Source organism: Bubalus bubalis, chromosome 9 (assembly GCF_019923935.1).
Source record: "Bubalus bubalis isolate 160015118507 breed Murrah chromosome 9, NDDB_SH_1, whole genome shotgun sequence".
Classification (NCBI taxonomy): domain Eukaryota; kingdom Metazoa; phylum Chordata; class Mammalia; order Artiodactyla; family Bovidae; genus Bubalus; species Bubalus bubalis.
This window is the reverse complement of record NC_059165.1, coordinates 76,115,527-76,133,582: the sequence shown is the minus strand read 5'-3', so window position 1 is coordinate 76,133,582 and position 18,056 is coordinate 76,115,527. Positions and strand designations below refer to the sequence as shown.

General features: G+C 41.1%; 1 long non-coding RNA gene across 3 annotated transcripts in view; it reads left to right on the top strand.

Annotated features, from left to right (window-relative positions):
• Positions 1-18,056, top strand: part of LOC123335099 — a 459,666-nt gene that overhangs the window by 20,260 nt on the left and 421,350 nt on the right. The window contains exon 2 of one of the 3 annotated variants that reach the window (XR_006641412.1): positions 13,405-13,480. This is a non-coding gene — a long non-coding RNA (uncharacterized LOC123335099). Of the gene's footprint in view, positions 1-13,306; positions 13,481-18,056 lie in introns of those variants that run through there. The other 2 variants (XR_006641410.1, XR_006641411.1) reach the window with 2 other exon arrangements.

Here is an 18,056-nt window from a genome sequence, read left to right as displayed (position 1 = left end):
AAGAGGATGGATTTAAATAGGGATGGGGCAAGGAAGTGGATGTAGAGATCAATTCCCTTAATCTCTTCCCATATTTCAACCCTCTCTAAACTCTGACAGTAGGAGGGAAGGGCTGGAGAGGCCCACATATCAAGTCCAGCATCCATTTTTCAGTCCTGCCTGTTTTCCCCTGTCCGTTCACATCTCTTAGTCTTTTTTTCAAAGTTATTTTCTAATAATGTGGCCTCTCATTCATTCTCTTTCTCAATTTTTTTATGGCACCACCCTTGATGGAAATTGGACATCTTAACCATATTATATCTTCCAATCCATCAAACTGAATGTTTTTCCATTTGTTTCTGTCTTTAAAAAATTCTTTCAGCAGTATCTTTTCCTGGTTCTCAACTGTTGTTGTAGGTGACTGTTGCATGTTCCTGTTATAGTTTTTCTTGAATGGTAGGTGACTTTGGACATGATGGTGGTGCCCTTCATTGAGACATAGGATACATGAAGAGAATGAGTATGTAGAGCATGGGGGAAGCCATGATCCCAGTGCTGGCTCTGTTGAGTTTTAAATACTAGTATGGCATCTACTAAATTTACTTAGATGCAGAGATTTGGAGTTAGACATTAATGATGGATAGAATCAGAAGAATGAGTGAAGATGCTTAGGGAATGTATATACAGAGAGGGAGAAGAAAATCAGTTCTTTCATTCTCATTTTCTCCAATAAAAAGCCATGTAAGTGAGACAGTATTTCCAACTTACTAACCCTACTTCTACTTTGAGTGCATGCTACAACAGCCAACAGGAAAGCGGGAAACATTAAAAGGAGAATTTGGACAAACAGAACCAAGTGTCAAGGGAGCAAGAGCATGGATACCTGCTTACTGCTTCCTTTCAGCTATCTGAATACTGTGTATTAAATAGTAACAATGATGCTTTATCCAGTAAGATCTCCCTCCAGGGGCTTGTATGTCATGTGATTCTTTTCTCATTTCCCCTGATAGAAATAATTGTGGTCTTAAAAGCTTAGAGAGGAAGAGACGGGTCCATTTCTCCTTTTTCTTGTACAGTAGACCCAATCTCCTTCAAATTTCATGTAAGACATTTAAAAGTGGCACCTATTCTCTTTAGTCTAGAATGATTTGAATGTGATTCGGCATAGAAGGGGACTGGACTGGATGGACATAAAGTTCTGTAATTTAATCTGTGAAGTGAGATGACAGTAAAGAGAGTGAGTCCCTTCAGTGTCCCCCAGCGACTTAGTAAGTATTTCTTGGTCCAATTTACAATCCTTTCCCATTATTTTCTTATGATTTATATGCGAAGGGGATGAAAGATATGTGATTAAGGAATATTAAATTTTATGTATAACTGTTATTGGAATGTAACTTCCATGAGGGCAGGGACCTTGCCTGTTTTGTTCACAACTTTACCTGCAGTGCTGAGAAAAGTGAGTGCATAGCACGCAGGGGTCACTCACTAGAGAGTTATTGAAGTAATTTTTATGGTCAGACCATGTACTAGATATGTGTTCATTTTTGGTGTGGAAAATATGTTAACTGTGACCATGTGACTTTGCATTAAACACAGTTACTAACAGATTTTAATAATTTATTTTATAGTTGCTTTGATGCCTTTTCCTAATATCTTAGTTTACATTTGATCTTGGGTTTGCCGTTGGATACTGCTATCAGATGTGAAAAGGTAGCAGTGTCTTTTTGACAAGTTTAATTTAGACCTTACATTCATTGTTACTTGTCTAGTCTACAAAGAGACCTTGATAATTGACAATTGTATTCAAGTCCTGAAAGAACTCAGTGAGCTGGCAATTAGGGGTGCCTTCTAGCTGTCACTTTGATTTTGTTGGGATTGTACTTCAATGCTTTGCCTAGAAGCACTAGGAGAGAGACAGTTTTCCTTTGCAGCCTCCCTGTAGAAAAACGTCACCAGCTTGGAAAAAAAAAAGGCACCTACTGACTTACTTATGTCTGGAATTAATGCAATCAGTAACATCTGAAGAAGGTAGATAAAGTATGTTTTCATTTCAATGAGATCAAAATTTTTAAAACTTTTGAGCTGCTAATCCTACTCCCTTCTTTCTATTACTTTTTCCTCTTTTCTTCAATACAATGTAGGCATCAAAGCTACAGCTTTGACATGACCAGAACAATTGGAGGCAGGGTGAAAATGCACTGCATAATGATTGAACACCATGACTTCGCTGAACAGCACAGATCTAAGATGGGGTTCACAGTAGTGACTGCCCCATCCTGGTTACCAACACTCCAGGAAGTGGAATGAAAGGCATCAGCTTGAATTATCCTGAGGCTCCTCAGCAGTTGTGGAACTTGTTGTAGTCTTTAATGAGATTTAAAAACCCCTAAAGAAAGTCAGGTCCCAGAAAATAGGGAGGACGGGACTGTTTTCTCTGTGGCGAAGACCAGTTTCCATTTATCCTGTCATGGTTTTTGGAAATGACTTTGCATTGACAACTGAGACTATTGGAGTGAGGGGGTCTGGAGGAGTGGGAAAATGCCTGAGGATTAGATGCCCTGGCTTGCTAATTAGGTTAAATTTAGACAGTGTGACATGTTTGTAAATGAAATACTGTGACTGTGGAAGAGGCATCTATGAACCCCATAGCAAAAGCAGAAAGAAAGCAAAATCAAAACAAGGTATATTGGTGAACTCACAGTTGTTTAAATCAATATCAGGGTATTTTTGGCCTTCTATATTATGGAAATTGGAAGTTAAACTGAGGATATCAATAGAATGGAAGAAAATACTAACTTGAAAAATATCTTAGCCTGTCCATCATGGAAAGTGATCTTTTAGAAAATTAGCTTCTTAGACTGGGTGGACAATCTCTCACCATATTTTAAAATGGGCAGTTTTAAGCTAGAATATCCAAAGAGGAAGCTTGCTCTGTGGACTTTATTTTCTGTCCTTTTAATCTTCAGTTCTGAGGTTCAGGAAATCTTAAGTTCTTACTGACTTAGCATGCCACTGAGAATACTTTGAAAAAGGGGGAGAGATGAAATTAGGGTAGATTCTGTTAATATAAGGTCTATTCCCAGAGACAGAAGGCTGCGTGCCTCTCCCTTATATAGCTAAAGTTCTGTGTGGCAGTTGGGAGGCAAACAGAAAATTAACAAGGAAACACAAACTTTAAACGATACAATAGACCAGTTAGACCTAATTGATATCTATAGGACATTTCATCCCAAAACAATGAATTTCACCTTTTTCTCAAGCGCACATGGAACCTTCTCCAGGATAGATCACATCCTGGGCCATAAAGCTAGCCTTGGTAAATTCAAAAACATAGAAATCATTCCAAGCATCTTTTCTGACCACAATGCAGTAAGATTAGATCTCAATTACAGGAGAAAAACTATTAAAAAATCCAACATATGGAGGCTGAACAACACGCTGCTGAATAACCAACAAATCACAGAAGAAATCAAAAAAGAAATCAAAATTTGCGTAGAAACGAATGAAAATGAAAACACAACAACCCAAAACCTGTGGGACACGGTAAAAGCAGTCCTAAGGGGAAAGTTCATAGCAATACAGGCACACCTCAAGAAACAAGAAAAAAGTCAAATAAATAACCTAACTCTACACCTAAAGCAACTAGAAAAGGAAGAAATGAAGAATCCCAGGTTTAGTAGAAGGAAAGAAATCTTAAAAATTAGAGCAGAAATAAATGCAAAAGAAACAAAAGAGACCATAGCAAAAATCAACAAAACCAAAAGCTGGTTCTTTGAAAGGATAAATAAAATTGACAAACCATTAGCCAGACTCATCAAGAAACAAAGGGAGAAAAATCAAATCAATAAAATTAGAAATGAAAACGGAGAGATCACAACAGACAACACAGAAATACAAAGGATCATAAGAGACTACTATCAACAACTATATGCCAATAAAATGGACAATGTGGAAGAAATGGACAAATTCTTAGAAAAGTACAACTTTCCAAAACTCGATCAGGAAGAAATAGAAAATCTTAACAGACCCATCACAAGCACGGAAATTGAAACTGTAATCAAAAATCTTCCAGCAAACAAAAGCCCAGGTCCAGACGGCTTCACAGCTGAATTCTACCAAAAATTTAGAGAAGAGTTAACACCTATCCTGCTCAAACTCTTCCAGAAAATTGCAGAGGATGGTAAACTTCCAAACTCATTCTATGAGGCCACCATCACCCTAATACCAAAACCTGACAAAGATCCCACAAAAAAAGAAAACTACAGGCCAATATCACTGATGAACATAGATGCAAAAATCCTTAACAAAATTCTAGCAATCAGAATCCAACAACACATTAAAAAGATCATACACCATGACCAAGTGGGCTTTATCCCAGGGATGCAAGGATTCTTCAATATCCGCAAATCAATCAATGTAATACACCACATTAACAAATTGAAAAATAAAAACCATATGATTATCTCAATAGATGCAGAGAAAGCCTTTGACAAAATTCAACATCCATTTATGATCAAAACTCTCCAGAAAGCAGGAATAGAAGGAACATACCTCAACATAATCAAAGCTATATATGACAAACCCACAGCAAACATTATCCTCAATGGTGAAAAATTGAAAGCATTTCCTCTAAAGTCAGGAACAAGACAAGGGTGCCCACTTTCACCATTACTATTCAACATAGTTTTGGAAGTTTTGGCCACAGCAATCAGAACAGAAAAAGAAATAAAAGGAATCCAAATAGGAAAAGAAGAAGTAAAGCTCTCACTGTTTGCAGATGACATGATCCTCTACATAGAAAACCCTAAAGACTCCACCAGAAAATTACTAGAACTAATCAATGACTATAGTAAAGTTGCAGGATATAAAATCAACACATAGAAATCCCTTGCATTCCTATACACTAATAATGAGAAAACAGAAAGAGAAATTAAGGAAACAATTCCATTCACCATTGCAACGGAAAGAATAAAATACTTAGGAATATATCTACCTAAAGAATCTAAAGACCTATATATAGAAAACTATAAAACACTGGTGAAAGAAATCAAAGAGGACACTAACAGATGGAGAAATATACCATGTTCATGGATTGGAAGAATCAATATAGTGAAAATGAGTATACTACCTAAAGCAATCTATAGATTCAATGCAATCCCTATCAAGCTACCAACAGCATTCTTCACAGAGCTAGAACAAATAATTTCACAATTTGTATGGAAATACAAAAAACCTCGAATAGCCAAAGCGATCTTGAGAAAGAAGAATGGAACTGGAGGAATCAACCTACCTGACTTCAGGCTCTACTACAAAGCCACAGTCATCAAGACAGTATGGTACTGGCACAAAGACAGAAATATAGATCAATGGAACAAAATAGAAAGCCCAGAGATAAATCCACGCACATATGGACACCTTATCTTTGACAAAGGAGGCAAGAATATACAATGGATTAAAGACAATCTCTTTAACAAGTGGTGCTGGGAACTCTGGTCAACCACTTGTAAAAGAATGAAACTAGAACACTTTCTAACACCATACACAAAAATAAACTCAAAATGGATTAAAGATCTCAACGTAAGACCAGAAACTATAAAACTCCTAGAGGAGAACATAGGCAAAACACTCTCTGACATACATCACAGCAGGATCCTCTATGACCCACCTCCCAGAATATTGGAAATAAAAGCAAAAATAAACAAATGGGACCTAATTAACCTTAAAAGCTTCTGCACATCAAAGGAAACTATTAGCAAGGTGAAAAGACAGCCTTCAGAATGGGAGAAGATAATAGCAAATGAAGCAACTGACAAACAACTAATCTCGAGAATATACAAGCAACTCCTACAGCTCAACTCCAGAAAAATAAATGACCCAATCAAAAAATGGGCCAAAGAACTAAATAGACATTTCTCCAAAGAAGACATACAGATGGCTAACAAACACATGAAAAGATGCTCAACATCACTCATTATCAGAGAAATGCAAATCAAAACCACTATGAGGTACCATTTCACACCAGTCAGAATGGCTGCGATCCAAAAGTCTACAAGTAATAAATGCTGGAGAGGGTGTGGAGAAAAGGGAGCCCTCTTACACTGTTGGTGGGAATGCAAACTAGTACAGCCACTATGGAGAACAGTGTGGAGATTCCTTAAAAAACTGGAAATAGAACTGCCTTATGATCCAGCAATCCCACTGCTGGGCATACACACTGAGAAAACCAGAAGGGAAAGAGACACGAGTACCCCAATGTTCATCGCAGCACTGTTTATAATAGCCAGGACATGGAAGCAACCTAGATGTCCATCAGCAGATGAATGGATAAGAAAGCTGTGGTACATATACACAATGGAGTATTACTCAGCCATTAAAAAGAATGCATTTGAGTCAGTTCTAATGAGGTGGATGAAACTGGAGCCTATTATACAGAGTGAAGTAAGCCAGAAAGAAAAACACCAATACAGTATACTAACGCATATATATGGAATTTAGAAAGATGGTAACAATAACCCTGTGTACGAGACAGCAAAAGAGACACTGATGTATAGAACAGTCTTACGGACTCTGTGGGAGAGGTAGAGGGTGGGAAGATTTGGGAGAATGGCATTGATACATGTAAAATATCATGTATGAAATGAGTTGCCAGTCCAGGTTCGATGCACGATACTGGATGCTTGGGGCTGGTGCACTGGGACGACCCAGAGGGTTGGAATGGGGAGGGAGGAGGAAGGAGGGTTCAGGATGGGGAACACATGTATACCTGTGGTGGATTCATTTTGATATTTGGCAAAACTAATACAGTTATGTAAAGTTTAAAAATAAAATTAAAAAAAAAAATCTTTACCTGAACCATCTACCTAAGGAAAAGTCAGAGTTTGTGTAGACTGTGGTAGGAGTCTTGGGTAATGAAGGCTCTGGGTGTAAGGCAGTGGAACAGGGCAGTTAGGAGCTCAGGCTCTGGAACCATTCTGCTTGGATTGGGGTCCCCACTGGGGATCCTTGTGTCCTGAGCAAGTTACTTAGTGTGCCAGTTTGGATTTTCTCAGACATAAACTCTGAGATGCGTTTAGTATGTGTGTGTGTGTGCATGCTATGGCACCTCATTCCAGTACTCTTGCCTGGAAAATCCCACGGACAGAGGAGCCTGGTAGGCTGCAGTCCATGGGGTAGCTAGGAGTCGGACACTACTGAGCGACTTCACTTTCACTTTTCACTTTCATGCATTGGAGAAGGCAATGGCAACCCACTCCAGTGTTCTTGCCTGGAGAATCCCAAGGACGGTGGAGCCTGGTGGGCTGCCGTCTATGGGGCCGCACAGAGTCGGACACGATTGAAGCGACTTAGCAGCAGCAGCAGCAGTGTGCATGCTAAGTCACTTCAGTTGTGTCCAACTCTTTGTGACCCCATGGGCTGTAGCCCACCAGGCTCCTCTGTCCATGGAATTCTCCAGGCAAGAATACTGGAGAGAGTTGCCATTCCCTTCTTCAGGGATCCTCCCAACCTAGGGATCGAACCATCATCTCTTGTGGCTCGTGCATTGCAGGCAGATTCTTTACTGCTGAGCCACCAGTGAAGCCTGAGTTTAGTGTACAGATTTTTTATTCTGGTGTGTTATTGGCCTAACAAATGAAAGAAGAAGGCAATAGAAGCAGGACAGGGCAGAGGGACAAGGTGGGTAGCCACGATGAAGCTCTGGAGCCTTAAGCAGGGCAAAGAGACACTCGCAGGGGTCAGTCATTGGAGGTGGGTCACCCTGAGGGGGATTGACTTGAGTAGAGGCAGCTCTGTTGGTGAGGCATCCTCGAGGGGCTGGGAGTGGACAGCTCTCTGCCAGCAGCTGGGGCAACAGGCCTTCAGAAGGGGTGACCTGGGTGGCATCATTGTCCAGGATACTTAGCTTCTCTGGACCTCTCTTTCCTAAGAATATTTAAGAATTAAATGAGGTGATACCTGTAAAGTGCTTAAAACTGTATTCATCATGAAGTGTATACTTGATTATTGCTGTGTACCAGGCAGAGATTAAATAATGAGCCCAGGGTCTCCCAGGTGGTAACACAAGAAAGCCCTCCCTGGCCATAGGTGGCTGGGTTTGCCTTACTTCCCACTGGACAACAGTGCTTCCCTGGTCTCTTTTATTTCCCTCTCCTTTCCTGCTACAGAACTCTCTCCTCCCAAGGCAGGAGATAGATGGGTTCCAGGTTAGACATTTACAACAGGCCTCCTGTTTGCATTTCCTGAGAGAGGAGATAGGTGGGCTCCAGCCTCCTGTTTGCCCTCTGAAATGGAAGTAACAACAGAAACAGAGTAAATGGGTAGTGTTTCTCTCTTTTAAACAATTTGAGATAATTGTCATGGCAAGGATAAAAAGGGGGCAAAACCCTGTTTGAGTAAAGGATTAAGGGATCTCCACTCCCCCTCCCCATGTTTTGGGACAAGGAAGACACTACACACATGCAGAAAGGGTCCTTGGGGGGTCAAAAAGTCAGGGGATAATGCCAGGCCATAATGAGTCTTGCTCCTCCCAGAAGCCTTTGATTCAAGATCTATTTTGGTTGAGGGGTGCATGCGTACCTAGGGGAGGGTCCCAGGGTAGATCAGGTGTGGCAAAAGAAACCAGATAATTGGCTAAAGGTAAGCAAAGACTGGAAAGAGTTACTGCACTCCTCCTCACTAGCGGGGACACCCACACCTTTTCTCTCCAAGTATGCATCTCTGCGTTGCTTCTATCTTAACTAAACAAACCATTTCTCTGTGTGATCTCCCACTTATTGTTGAGCTAGTTCTAATGGCAAACCTTGTACCTGCATTTACAGTTTTTGCCTCCATAATAAATGCATTTTTCACTGGAGACAAAGATCCAGGGAAAAATACCTTCTGGCCTTTTGCCCTTGCTGGTCTGGTGACTAGAATTCCTGGTTCTCATCCAGACTACCCAGGTTCAATTCCAGGAAGAGGAATTAAGATCTCATTTCATGCCACTGCTCACTGCTGCCTCACCAAGATCACTCCCACCTACAGCCCCTCTAGCTTGCCACTTGTCTCTAGCGATGGGCTGGAGAATCTAGTTGGGGCAGGAGAGCTGACTAAGTAGTACCTGCCTTGGACTGCTCTCTTAGTCTCCAGACTCACGGTGCCCATGTTTCATCCCCATTCCCCCATTCTCAATTCTTTATATTTCATGTGCCACCCCAGGTCCAGAAGTGCAATGCTAATGTCTTATTTGTGGGATAAGATGTTAGTGCTTTCATTTGAAACTTAGATGAATCTGAACTCTAGTTATTTTTGTATTCAAAGACATATATTATACACTTTCTATGGGAAAATATTTTCCTATGCCTCAAATTGACATGTGAATGAATAATTAGTAAGCCGAGCTGCGTGTATTTTCTTCCTTCTTGAGTTGTAAGTTGAATAGCCAATGAGATGTTTTCCTTACAATTTCTTTTGTTGTAAGTTCATTGATGGGAAAGCTTTGTAGATAAATCACTGTATACATAGTATTGTAGGGAATACAATGAAGTAAAAGAATCTGTATTTTTATAAAGCTTACAGGCTAGGTTAGGGTTACATTACACAATAAGAATTGGAGCTGAATACTCTGTTTATGTGATACTTAATTCCTCTGGGTTTGCAACACAAGATGAAAACTGAAAAAAAAATTTTTTTTTTAGAGTTTTGGCTTTTTATTTTTTAAATTATTATTATTATTATTATTTTACTTTACAATATTGTATTGGTTTTGCCATACATCAACATGCATCTGCCATGGGTGTACACGTGTTCCCCATCCTGAACCCCCCTCCCATCTCCCTCCCCATACCATCACTCTGGGTCATCCCAGTGCACCAGCCCCAAGCTTCCTGTATCCTGCATCAAACCTGGACTAGCGATTTTCTTATATGATATTATACATGTTTTAATGCCATTCTCCCAAATCATCCCCCCCACCTCTCCCAAAGAGTCCAAAAGACTGTTCTATACATCTGTGTCTCTTTTGCTGTCTCGCATACAGGGTTGTAGTTACCATCTTTCTAAATTCCATATATATGCATTAGTATACTGTATTGGTGTTTTTCTTTCTGGCTTACTTCACTCTGTATAATAGGCTCCAGTTTCATCCACCTCATTAGAATGGATTCAAATGTATTCTTTTTAATGGCTGAGTAATACTCCATTGTGTATATGTACCACAGCTTTCTTATCCATTCATCTGCTGATGGACATCTAGGTTGCTTCCCTGTCCTGGCTATTATAAACAGAGCTGCGATGAACATTGGAGTACACATGTCTCTTTCAATTCTGGTTTCCTAATTGTTGATGTTAAATGCAACATATATACATTATACAGATGAGAAACAGGAATGTGACTAATTTATGATAACTAAGTACTCAACCTAATGATGAAATTTATCAGCTGTCCTCAATTCTACCAAAGCTTTCTCTTCATAACTTTTCAGGTTCTCATTCACCCAAGTCATAGTGGGTGGAGGGATAAATTTCTACAGCGTCTCTTCTTCTCTTTTCTTCTTCTACAGCCACCTCATTGGAGTCTCTGAAGGAGAAAATGGGCATAAGCATTCCATTCTTTCTTTTCTTTTTGGGGGAAGACATGCTCTCATGCTCTCTAGCTCTGTAGGTTACTTCCCTCCTCTGTGTTTCTGATTCCGCACATGAGGAGCAGCACTGCTAATAGCATCCTAGCATCAGGGTGAGGATTAAGGGAGCTCATGCCAGCAGAGTGCTGAGAACAGTGCTGTCACAGAGGGGGTCTCCACAGAGTTTAGCTCCTCTTGCTGTTTATTTATATTGTTTATTCATTTATGTTCTTTATTGTTTATGATCAAGACTGTGCATATGTGCCAAGAAGTCAGCTAAACTACTCCATGATATTGCTGTCTTGGCATGATTTGGTGCCAAGTGGCCTGCAGGGCCTTGACCTGACACTGCTGCTGCTGCTGCTGAGCCGCTTCAGTCGTGTCCGACTCTGCGTGACCCCATAGACGGCAGCCCACCAGGCTTCACCATCCCTGGGACTCTCCAGGCAAGAACACTGGAGTGGGTTGCCATTTCCTTCTCCAATGTGTGAAAGTGAAAAGTGAAAGGGAAGTCGCTCAGTCATGTCCGACTCTTAGCGACCCCATGGACTGCAGCCTACCAGGCTCCTCCGTCCATGGGATTTTCCAGGCGAGAGTACTGGAGTGGGGTGCCATTGCCTTCTCCGTGACCTGACACCAGCCCATCCCAAAGTTGCATGCCCTAGATGACCGTTTGTAGAGAACAGAGCACACAGTCACAAACAAATATAAACTGATATAACTTTTTATATAACTGATATAACTTTTCCAGCAGTCTTTGTGAGCACTAGTCTTCCCAGGGTCTTCCTCCCCCTTGTGTGCCCTTAGGAGCTTACTGAAACCCTGCTGTTTTTGCTTTGAATTGAGCCATCTGACCTTAGTCTGGGAATCCCAAAGCAGTCCATCCACGGTCCCTAAAAAAGCCATGTGCTCTCTGCCTGCACCGTCTTGACTTCCCCATGGGCACCTCCAGGTGTGTGCTGTGTACCTTCTCCAGAACCTTTGAGTGATAAACTTCTCTATTCTGGTTTCCTTGTGATCTTTAGTTGAACTATGGCTCATCATTTGACACTCTAGGGCTCTCCTTAATACCTGTTAATTTAACAAAGTCACAGCAATGTGGCCTGGGGATGAAGAGGAGAATATGAACCAGGGAGGTAAGAGGGGTGGTTCTTTATAGATCACTGGAAGGCTTTCAGTCTAAGATGTTCTTCACACTCTCAGTGGGAACAGATACAGTTAATAATGAAAAGGGCTTCCACATCAGAGAGGAAAGTCAACTGCTGCCCAGCCTCTCCACTTTACCTCAACTATTTGCTTATCATCTACTAGGCATAGCAGAAGAACTTGGTGCTTGTCCATCTATTTATTAACAGTAAATTTATTACTATTTATTACCAATAGTAATAAATAAGGTCAGGATGAGAATTTCCCCTTTCCCCCCTGAAGAGAAGATAGCCAAGTCCTGCCTGCCTTCTGCTGCACATGCTGGGGTGTCACTCCAGGACCTTGCTCCATATGTGTAAGCTTCACCATCCCTTAGACCACTGATTTCTCTGTTGCTGACTCCTAGCTCTTTCTTTGGTCTTGAAGCTGAGTAAGTATAGGCCTCATAGACCTGTGTGGTGCAACCTAACAATTGGCAGAACCAGCCAGGAGACCAAGGAAACTCCCGTGAGAGCTGAGATGTCAAGAAATACAGCACTGGAATGGAAAGTTGCAGGTACTGTCCACTAGCATGTAGGGCCTGAGAGTTGCAGGTATAATTCCTGGCTGGCCGACAGCTGACATGCAGGGCCCAAAACTTCCAGGGATGACTCTGAAAGATGTTGTGAGGGAGGAAGGAATTCTGGAGTAGGTGGCTGTCTACTGTTATGTAGACAGGGCCTTGTGGGGGCTGTCCTGGTTTAATGGGAGCTGCCAAGAGATCTAGAGGACGATGGCCTCTAATGGCTCTGGTATTGTATCAAAGTGAGTTTTTTATAATTGGTTAAGCTAGCTTTCTAGAAGGAATTGGTACTTCTATTATGCCTTTGAGATGTAAATGATCTATCTGACCTCTCTGAAACTTTAATCTTCTGTGATCTCTAAGAATAAAGGAGATAAAGAGATTTTAGGTAAACTCTTTAGAAATAATTGTTTGGGGGAACATCTATCTAAAATAGTCTCTTTGGATTTTGGTAACTTGAAACTAAAGTTGGAAGAAGAGAATTCATGGGTCATTTTAAATAGGATAAAATATTGGAACGTTAATTGCTGAACGGGTCTCAGTTTACCTTCCTTTGGCTAAAGATTGAAGCATTAATTTTTCCAATCAGGAAATCACAATAACTTGCTTCTTGGTTTTTGCCAGATATTAGGATTTTCAAGGATTAAGATTATAAACAGTCATAATTCTTGTCATCAGATTTCTTTATTGATTTCATTGTGAGCAGGTGTGATCAGGTGTATCTTACTCTTGATACTCTGGCTGCTGCTGTCTGCATCGCATTTATGGTATCTTGTTGCAGTCCCCCTCTACACACCTGATCCCAGGGAATTGCAGAAGAGAGGAGGACCAAGATTTTAAGGGTCGTGCAGGGTACATTGGGGTAGAATGTATGGTCATGCCACTCAAGATGGTTGTTCTCCTGCTCTCTGTACATCTTCTGCCCTTCAAATGCCTGTTTCACTTATGCCATTTACATTTGACTGACCTTCCTAAGCACTTGCCCCAGGCCCCAGCTGATGATTGTTTTAATCAACAAGGGCATAAAGGGCATGCCCCTCTGGTAGTTTCCCTGGTAACTAATGAGGCAAAACCTGATGTCAATTCTCTTGTAACTGGTAATCTCCCCTTCCCCTGAAGAGAAGACAGCCACCAAGTCCTGCCCACTGTCTGCTGCACACCTTGGGGTGTCACTCCAGGACCCTGCTACAGACATGTAAGCTCCTCCATCCATTAAACTACTGATGTTTCTGGAGAGGGGAGAAAAGAAAAGGTCAAAACATGGCCGTGAGAGACACAGTAGTCTGCCACAGTGGTTTGCAATTTGGCCAAATCCCACTTATTTTAGATGAGTGGTGAAACACAAGGTCAAACCTTAGTGTTCTTTATTCTTTTGGGAGCTCTAGAATTTATTTCAAATGCTCATTCTGATTTGTGTTTGAAGATTTGGCCAAAGTGCTTATTATTGAATTTAAAAAGCCATTGACTGAATGCCTACCGGGTTCATGGTGCAGGAACTTAGTTATTATATCATTTAACATCATAATAATCCTTTGAGGTAGATGTTACTATCTTGGTTTGATAGATAAGATAGATGTTGCTGGAATTTGAACTTAAGTCTTCCATAATGAGGTCATATCATGTATTATTAGCACACTGTCTACTACTATTATGCATTTTAGAAATGCAGAAAATCATCAAGAAGGAAATAAAAATCACCCATAATATGACAACTCAGTATTAACCATTATTTAAATTTTGGAATATTTTCATCCAGTTTTATTGCATTTTATTTAGTGTTTGCTGCTAAGTCACTTCAGTCGTGTCCGACTCTGTGCGACCCCATAGACAGCAGCCCACCAGGCTCCCCCATCCCTGGGATTCTCCAGGCAAGAACACTGGAGTGGGTTGCCATTTCCTTCTCCAATGCATGAAAGTGAAAAGTGAAAGTGAAGTTGCTCAGTCGTGTCCGACTCTTAGCTACCCCATGGACTGCAGCCTACTAGGCTCCTCCATCCATAGGATTTTCCAGGCAAGAGTACTGGAGTGGGGTGCCATATTTAATGTTTACTTTATCCCAAAAAAGTGAACTTCTGCATTCTATATTATTTAAAAACTCAGATATGTTATGAAGGGTTTTTTTCCCCATTTTAATAGTTTTATAAAACTTGATTTCTTTTTCTTAAAGGGCTCATTTAAATTATCTGCATTGCTGTGCTTTATTATTATTTTTTAAAAATATTTATTTGGCTGCACTGAGTCTTTTTAGCTGTGGCACATGAGATCTTTAGTTGCAGCCTATGAACACTTAGTTGTGGCATGTAGGATCTAGTTCCCTGACCAGGGATCAACCCAGGGCCCCTGCATTGGGAGTGCAGAGTCTTAGCTGCTGGACCACCAGGGAAGTCCCCAAAACTTGATTTTAAATAGCCACATTTCATCAGTCGATAAAGAAAGCCCTTATTATTTAAATATATGTTTCCCATTTTACCTTATTTTAACCAATGATGCCACAAACATCTTTGTAATTCTTTTGTATGTCTCTCTTTCCTTAGAGTAGACTTGAGAGGAGTCATTCCTGTGTAAGAGGTTATTCCAGTTATCTGTTACTGTGTAACAAACCAACCCTAAACTTGGCAGTATTAAATAACCACCATTTTATTATCCTCTTGAATGTCAGAAATTCAGAGAGGACACAGCAGGGGTGGTAGTTTTCTGCTCTGTGAGGTCTGGGATCTCAGCTGGGAGACTCAGAGGCTGGGCTCTGCTAGGACTGCTGAATGTTGTTCCTACATGTGGCCACTCGAGCCTGGTGATATTCATCTAGTACTTTTAGTAATTGGCTCAGGGCTCCAAGAATATGTCAGTGGCACAGGGCAGGTATATATAGGCTTTATGAACTAGCCTGGAAGGTTCAGTTCAGTTCACTTCCGTCACTCAGTTGTGTCCGACCCTCTGTGACCCCATGAACCAAAGCACGCCAGGCCTTCCTGTCCATTACCGGTTCCCGGAATTCACTCAAACTCACATCCATCGAGTTGGTGATGCCATCCAGCTATCTCATTCTCTGTTGTCCCCTTTTCCTCCTGCCCCCAATCCCTCCCAGCATCAGAGTCTTTTCCAATGAGTCAACTTTTCGCATGAGGTGGCCAAAGTACTGGAGTTTCAGCTTTAGCACCATTCCTTCCAAAGAACACCCACGGCTGATCTCCTTTAGAATGGACTGATTGCATCTCCTTGCAGTCCAAGGGACTCTCAGGAGTCTTCTCCAACACCACATTTCAAAAGCATCAATTCTTCAGCTCTTAGCTTTCTTCACAGTCCAACTCTCACATCCATACATGACTCCTGGAAAAACCATAGCCTTGACTAGACAGACCTTTGTTGGCAAAGTAATGTCTCTGCTTTTCAATATACTATCTAGGTTGATCATAACTTTTCTTCCAAGGAGTAAGTGTCTTTTAATTTCATGGCTGCAATCACTATCTGCAGTGATTTTTTAGCCTAAAAAAATAAAGCCTGGAAGGTTACTTGGTATCATTTTTGCTGGTTGAAGCAGTCACAACCCTGCCCCATTTCAGAGAGGAGAGAATGTAGATTCGCTACCTCTCAATGAAGGGAGTGTCAAAGAATTTACATCGGTGTTTTAAAACTACCAGAGAAGATATAAACCACTTGCAAGATTTTGACATATATTATCAGACTGCCCCTCAGAAATGTTATATAAATCAACACTTTTTCCCCTAGTGGCTGATAGTACACTGTTACCTACTCTGGATATTACAATTTTAACAGATACTTTTCAATTTGATAGGCAAAAGCTAATATATCATGTTGCTGTAATTTTCAAATATCTGAATACTAGTGAGATTTTATATGTGTTTTTTTCAGTCACTTGTCAAAATTTTATGTAAATTTTCTATTTTTTTGCTTCACTTTTCTGTTGGAGTAGTCATCTTTTTCCTTATTAATTGGTAGGTGTTGCTTATGTATTAAGACTAAATCAAGGTGTTCTAATTCTAAATTGAGTTCTTTCACCATCATCCCTTAGTAGCACTAATCAATAAACATTTTTAGTACTATGTGTAAAGGCACTGTTTTCTTGTAATTCAGATTTTGCCTCTTTCAAGCTATGTGACTTGAACAATTAAGACTGGACCCTAGTATCCTCTCCTGTAATATTGGGATAATAATATTCCTATCTCATTTGTCATTGTGAGAATTCATTACTGTCCATGTAAATGCTTAGAAGAAGGCTTGTTACATGCTAAGTGTCCAGTAAAGGTAAGTGGTTACTGTTAGTATTATTACTGTCACCGTAATGATTAAATATGATACTAAGATATTTGTGAGTATTCTAGTGATTATTTCTATTGTCCAATTTGTAAGTGTGTAACTGACGATCTCTAGTCATGTCAAAGCTATTTAGGTTTTGCATTCAAAAGAGTCAGGGTTAATCGAGAAAGATTTTGTCTTTTCTTATTATTTTAAACTTGGTTATCAAGTTTCCAAAAGGAGAGGAAAATCACTAACAATACAGGATGCCCTTGGAGCAGGGTTGTGGGGCATCCTAGTTAATGGTGAGATGCTTGGCAGTAATCACCACTCTTGACTGCCATGCCAATGTAATTAGAAAAATGGCTTGGGGGGGGGCATGCAGTTGTTTGTGAAACTCCTGAGACAAAAACTAAATTTGATGATATTTCCTCTGCCTCTTTCATTTGTCTTTCAATTCCATCAGAGCAACTGAGCTCAGAAATGAGCATTGTGGAGTGCCCTGTAGAGCAGCATTGATGAAAGAAAAAAATAAAACCCTTTTCTATAGAAGGATAAGTCCCAAAGGATTCTCATTGCTTTAAATCAGGAGAGGCTATGGAAAGAAGAGGCCAGGGCCTGGGTCTGAATGACCATAGGCAGGGCCCAGTCTCTAGGCTCTCCTTACCTCCAAGTCTGTGCCTTCCTCCCCTGCCCAGCACATCCTCCTCGTGTTCTTTCCATTCAGAGCCTCAAGGGGGTGTTGGAGTGCCACGTGTTGGTGGATGGGAGATGGGGGATGGGGAGGATGTACCACCCCAGGGCACTGAACATTTGTTGTCTCCAAAGAGGGCTTCTCTGGCTTCAGCCCAGCTGTCCCTGTGTGATAGCCACCATGGCTAATACTCTGGTGATGAGCCTCTTTGGGTCTCCGCCTCACCGCCTCTGATCACTGTGAAATATGAGTTAGGGGAGTTTTCTGTAACAAATGCCTGCTTGACTGAGCCCCTGTTCAGGCGTCTGGTGTCAGCACTTGTCCCAGACAGCCGCTTCAGCCGTTCGAGCCAGACAGTGACAGATTCAACCTCCTGCTTAGACTGTCAGGGGAGTCCACCCCTCAGGCTTGGGCTTGTCACAGGAGCGCCTGGCTGAATCTTGCCAGGGCTCTGGGCTGCACCTGTGCTTCCAAATGTCAGTGGGCATGAGAGCCAGCCATTTTTCACCACCCTTCCTGTCAAGGTCAACTGGCCTGATGGGGGAGGGAACCTCCAGAACTGAGATAGACCTGCCTCTTTGCTCCTGCATCATCAGGCAGACCTTTTAATATCAACGGCCCAGGACTTGCCAAAGAAAGCATTTGAAGGTATCTTGGGTAAATTAAAAGAATTTCATTGATTGACTGGAGATAATTAGTTGGGCAAGTTTACTTCTTTGAAATATCTTTTCCAAGTTCTGTTTAACATTATCTGGTGAGTCTTGGTTGATATGGAGGGAAGAACAAAGCTAGTCACAGGTAGTAGGAAGGAAAGGGTTCACAT